This window comes from Alosa sapidissima, chromosome 18 (genome assembly GCF_018492685.1).
Source record: "Alosa sapidissima isolate fAloSap1 chromosome 18, fAloSap1.pri, whole genome shotgun sequence".
Classification (NCBI taxonomy): Eukaryota; Metazoa; Chordata; class Actinopteri; order Clupeiformes; family Clupeidae; genus Alosa; species Alosa sapidissima.
This window is the reverse complement of record NC_055974.1, coordinates 30,800,843-30,807,469: the sequence shown is the minus strand read 5'-3', so window position 1 is coordinate 30,807,469 and position 6,627 is coordinate 30,800,843.

The window sequence follows — 6,627 nt, the reverse complement described above, 5'->3', positions numbered from 1 at the left end:
GAGATGTTCTCTAAAGAGCTGGGTCTTAAGGAGTTGTGTGTATGTATATCTATATCTATATGTATATGTATATGTATATGTGTGTATATGTATATGTACAGTATATGTATATGTGTATGTGTATGTGTGTGTGTATGTATATACCCATCCCGCTGCCACAGTAGTCACCAAAATCATCAAAGACCCCACACACAAAGACCCCACACACAAAGACCCCACACACACACAAATTCACCTTCCTACCACCTGGCAAGCGCTACAGCAGTATGCGTTGCAAGACTACCAGACTCAGCAACATTCCCACAAGCCATCAGACTGCTCAACTCATTCATGAAAACTGGATTATAAACTCAATGTTTGCAAAATACTGTTGCTACTTTGCACTTTTTGCCATATTGCACATTGTGTCGATTTATATACCTTTTTAAATATCTATTTGCACTTGTCTAGTTGTGTCCTATGGTCAGTCTTATGTGTAATGTGCTTAGTGTGTGTCATCTTGTGTTAATTGCCTTTTGTTCCGTTTGCCATTCAAGCCAGGGTTCCTGGGAAGAACAAAACGTATTTTCACCTCTCTCTCTCTCTCTCTCTCTCTCTCTCTCTCTCTTCAAAAAAAGCTTTATTGACATGACAAGAGCACTTGTGTTGTCAAAACCTGGCCAGGTCTACCCATACCAGGATGGCAAACAGATGGTGTCAAGTACCAATTTGACCCATAAAGAGTAAATGTCAAATACAGTGGGCATCGCTTTCAAATGACCACTTCATTCGCGCATTACGCGGCGTGAAGCTGCATGAAGCTTTAGTACCACTTTCAGCCACTGTGCACACAATTAAACATAATTGTTGCCGAGAGTAATCCCAGCCTACGAATTCAATAACAAAATAAATTATGCATAATTACACATTACCTCGATTTAGGCTACTTGGGTATGGCTTAAGGCTTGACTACACGGTGGTAACGAAAATCGAAATCGAAATTTGCTGTCTACATTATTGTCAGTGTTGGGGTTAACGCAACTACGCAAATCAAAACAGTGGTGTGATAATTGAGCCAGTAGAGAAATAACTGTTCAGAATTAATCTGTAGCCTTGGGTAGGCTTCTGCAGAAAACAATGTTGTTGCCGATTTAATACTATCTGGCGACGTTTTTAACAGGCTACGCAATAGAGGCTTAGACAACTATGACCCACGTTTTGGTTTCGTAAATTAATTTGCTCTACTTCTTGACTGCAATGTAGTCAATTGACTGCTTGACATGTCATTTTTATTTTTCTGTACAATAAACAAATACATCTGCTTTATGCCGCAGAATTACATTCATATTTGGAACTTACATAGTCCAATGCATCGTTCCACTACGTTAGTGTTTCCCAAAACCATAGCAGCAACGAACGTTTGCAACCACTATCGTAAAGTTGTGTAGTTATAACTACACCTCTCGACCTGTGGTAAAATGCTAGAAGCATAGTTCCAGGGATCTTCATGTCAAAGACGTCACTGACGCCAGTTATTTGTTTGCAAATTAATAATTATAAATATATTTAGGTTTCTAATTGATATTTACACTTCTAACCACCATACATCCATATTTTAAAATGCCCAAGGCAGAAAATACATAAATTAAAAGTCAATTTGCAGCCATGTGCACGTAAGTAAAAGTCACACACTTGCAGATAATAATAAGGTAAAAAGATAAAAAAAACTCCTGAAGACCCAGCTCTTTAGAGAACATCTACTCTCATAGCAACACTTACAACAAGTCTTACTGATCCTAGCACTCACCAGCCGTTAAACTGACAAGTAACTGTTAAAATACAGCACTCACCGACGCACTTATTCTTACTGTACTCTAATGTGTTTTTTTTAAACTGTCCTAAAATTGTGAGAATTGTTCTAAAACTTACTGTTTACCATGTTGTTAGTCGCTTTGGTTAAAAAAGCGTCAGCCAAATGTAATGTAATGTAATGTAAGGTGGTGCGCACTTTTTGACGAGTCAGCTGAGAATATGTAGCCTTTGATTTTCATGGAGGGGGGGGGGGGGTCCTTGTTAGTTTACGCAAACCAAGCCAAGAAGGCTGATTCTGATTTTGATAATATGATCTGCACAAAAGATAAACTTAGGTAAACAACGATGTCAATATTGTTGTCAACGTCTTAACCCAGATTCGAACTCTTGGACAGGGGACTGGTAACTGCTGTGCAACGGCGGCTGTCATCTGCTGGCCTTAACACAATGCGCCACAGAAGTATGTGCAGGTGCCCGTTCACGTGCTACTAAACGTCATTAACCACCTTAGTCCAGACTACTGAAGTTTGGAAACTATCATGGTCCAAACTTACAGAACTATGTAAGTACGACAGTTTTGGGAAACAGTCGTAACTTACATGTTGGTTAGTTGAACGATGCATCCTGTTAGTAAAAAGCTAACCTCCGTAGTTGTACGGGAAACGCCCCCCAGATCAGCTTGTAGGCCATTAGCAATCTGTTTATTTTATTTTATGAAGCCTACACAGTATATCACATGCCACATTCTCACTTTCAATAGACAGATGCAATAGCCATTGGTCAAGTATTGAGTATAAAGCAATTAAGATAGTACCCTATACAAAAAGTACTTCATACTATCATAAAAATTCGTTAAAACGAATAGCATTTTGCAACTTGACAAAACACTGGACAAGGAGTTATAAGATAAAGGCAATACCATTTGTGTCACCTAATGCAGTTCAGTGAATTAGCAAGATACCATCAGAAGGCAACAATCATAAAGCACAGTGCGCGCGCGCGCGCTCTCTCCCCTGTGCATAAAGCTGTCTGCGTGTTGTAGGCTAGATTTGCGTGAGTTCTTTCTATCTGCTTACTTTTGTGAGTTGCGACCACCTAGGCTATGTTATAGACGTTCTATGAGGTACCAGTGTTTAGCTGTGTCACAAAACAATAAGCTTTGTCAGACTACTTTTAAAATGATATTCAGGGCTATATACATTTTAAACATTCGGGGCTGAAGACCCGACAAAGCCTTGCGTTAATTCTTCAGGTGGGAAGTGTCAGGAATTTTCATACGAGAGACGCTCTCCTTGGTGGTTAGTATATGAAGTAGGGAATTGACAGCAACATATCCAATCACATTATGAGAGATGCTGAATTTAACATAAACTGCGATGTTTGATTTTAAATGAATGTAAATTTAGCCGGGACTGTAAGCTGGCACACGTGGGTGCTCGATGTTTTCAGTGGGTGCCTGAGAGACGGAGCATCCACGGTATCGGCGCCTATGACAAGCGTATCTCACGGTTGCATCCATTACAAACAAACATGCAATGTGAACATCTGGGATTGGGAAGAGCACTAAATGCTCTACTGAATAAGCACAAAGTCAAACCTTTAAATGAAAAACACTCTTTAATAATCAAAAAAATAAACCGCTAATGAAGTAAACTTGTGACCATCAAAAATCGTTTATCGCCTGTAACTCCGTGATAACAGGACGTAACAGGAAGGCATTTGGCTGAGCAACGGAGGTTAATATGCTCTATATTTTGTCCAAATGATGTCTGTCTATCATCGTTGCACTCGGAGAAAACCGGAATGTTTCATTTGTCCTGCGTTTCTTCTACGGCTGCAAACGGGATTCACTCGCAGTTAACCAAATATTTCTTTATTAGGGCAGGGCAGGCATATTTCTGGCTATTAAATTATTTCTAAACCAGTCTGCTAAAGTTTGTAGTGAAGTCTGTGTAGGGTTTTCCAGGCTCCATTTCTTTTTACGAGACACCCTGCTCACTTGAGCCATCTACCGGTTGTTTGGGTTGTTGCAGCGTCACACTGGGAAAATACAAATTAAAGTCGCGTGATCCCACGCGCGGACCGCGAGTGAAGCTGGCCAAGTCGAAGCACTGCCCACTGTAGGTATAGATAAGCTGTATTAATCTCATCATTGCCAATGGATTTCTGTGTAAAATATTGTTTATCTTGTAAAATGTTGTCCATCTTCTTTCTGTTCAGAGACAAATTCTCTAATAGATAGATAGATAGATACTTTATTGATCCCCAGGGGAAATTCAAGGTCTCAGCAGCATACAGACAACACAAACACATTCTTTAACAGCAGAAAGAGTAATTGAAGTATATAATATAAAAACACAACTAAGCAATAAGGACAGTAGAAGATAAAGAATATGCTAAATATACTAAAATACAAATTATACTAACTAACACTTAATCTAAATCAATTCTAAAAACAGTATCCACATAGTGGTGATTAATCAATCAGAGGCGCTTGCAATGACTGAGGCAGGGACTGAGCCTGTGATTCTCTGTGCATAGTAAGGTATGGTAAGGTGCTCTAAGGTGCTCTGTGTGAATGAGTGTCATGGTGGTAGTGCAATGTTGATAGTGGTCATGGTGATAGTGCAAATGAGTAAGTCCAACAGTGCAACAATGCAGAAATAAAGTAAAGTAAAGTCTATATATCTATATATTTAACTATTTAATAAAAATATATAAAAATATAATAAAAAGTGTGGCCACAGTTCGGCTGTGGCATGGAGGTGGGGGGGGTTATGCATATGTGCTAATATAACACGCAAACAGTGAGGCATAAAGACAGTGGTAAAAGTGGCTAGAGGACATACAGTATCCAAACATGGAGGGGGTGAAGAGGCAGACAGACTATGCAGAGAAGTCTCTCTCCCCTCTTCCCTTAAGTGAGGCATTGAACAGTTCAATGGCCCTGGGGACAAATTACTTTCTCAGTCTATCAGTTGTGCAAGGCAGTGAGCGAAGTCTCCAGCTGATCAGGCTCTTCTGCTTAACAACAGTGCTGTGGAGTGGGTGACACTCATTGTCCAAGATGTTGATCAGTTTGTTCAGGGTCCTTTTGTCAGATAGTGAAGTGATGCACTCTAGTTCAGCTACCACTACAGAGCCAGCTTTCCTTACCAGCCTGTCAAGTCGCCCCGCATCCTTCTTCTTTGTGCTTCCTCCCCAACATACTACTGCATAGAAGAGGACGCTGGCAACAGACTGGTAGAACATCCTGAGGAGCTTACTGCACACATTGAAGGACCGCAGCCTCCTCAGGAAGTACCAAGGTCAATGCATTTGACTGCCGTCCAGCCCCGGGTTGCCACCGAAAACTTTATGCATCTTGGACTGAAAGATGGTGCGCTAGTAAGGAAGCTAGCTACCACAGCTTTTGCCACCACATCTCAGTGTTGGGAGGGAAGTTCACTCACTGCACAACTCTACCAGCTGTACCTTTCCTCCTTAGCCATGATCTGTAGCCACCATGGTTTTCTTTCTGGGCCAGAAAACTTTGCAAACAAATACAGTAAGTAATAAATGATCATGCATTACAAATTTAGCCATGTTAGACTGTTAAGCTGTTGGCTTGTAAGCTGGGTGTCCAGTAAACAATTTCAAGCTTAGAGGGCAAATTCTCTCACCTAGGAGGGTAAACAACTTTTGTTTTTCATTAAATCTGCATTTTGAATTGATGGTCTACCAATGAGGCTGTAGAGTATTGCGACACAATAGTGGCAAAAAGCACTTGCGCGATAAAACATGCATTCGGGTGTATTATATTATATATTATTTCACACACATAGAAATTAAATGCGAGCGCGCAAATTCTCTCTGCGCGTGCGCACTCAGAGGAAACTGCGAGGAGGAATCTGACCAGCGCTCCAAACAGCCACTCGAAAAATCACTCGGCTCTCTCGAAGTTGATTTCTGCTCATGGGAAGTGAATTTCTGCTCTCGTGGGTCTCTACTTGGGGGCGGGAACCAGGTTCACTGGTCAGATTCCTCCTCACTCACAGCATTTTTTCCTCGCTCAGGTAGCAGTTTCCTCTGAGTCCACGTGCGCACAGATAATTTGCGTGCTCGCATTTAATATCTATGCGTGTGAAACAATATAATACGCCCAAATGCAGGTTTTATCGCCTGAGCGCTTTGTGGCTCTATTGTGTCTCCGTGGTAGGCCTACAATGACCAAGTTACCACATCCAACTTGAAAAGATATGGTCATGAGATCCATAACTTTCAGAAAAATGTTTTACTTTTGTTATGGATGAATATTATGTTTGTTATGGATGAATATTATGTTTTGTTTTGAGAGAAATCTGTCATTTTCATTCATGTCAATAAAATGTTTTTCTCATAAAGTGTAATTTATCATGTAACAGAATAGGTAGGAGAGTACTAATAGTAAAATTTTAAATCACACTAATAGTATACTTAAATTGCATGCCTTTATAATGTTTAAAGTATCTTAAGGCTAAACTTTTATTAACATAACTGCAAACTTTCAAGGCACTTATTGTAGTCAGGAGGTACATTTGAAGTTAATTTAAAATATTACAGAAGCATGCCAAATGAATAGAAATGAGAATAAGAGTGTATTCTAAATACACTACTACACTATTATTAGTTATACTGTAATGCCTTTTAAGTACATTTCCAGTACACTTGGGATGTTACAAAAGTGTACTGTGACTGTGTTCTGAATGCTCTTTGTATAATGTACTTAAGAACACTTAAAGTTTGAAAAAGGTTGTTCCATTTTAGCATACAATTTACTCTTGAAGTGTAGTCAAATAGATTTTAAGTTGAACTTAA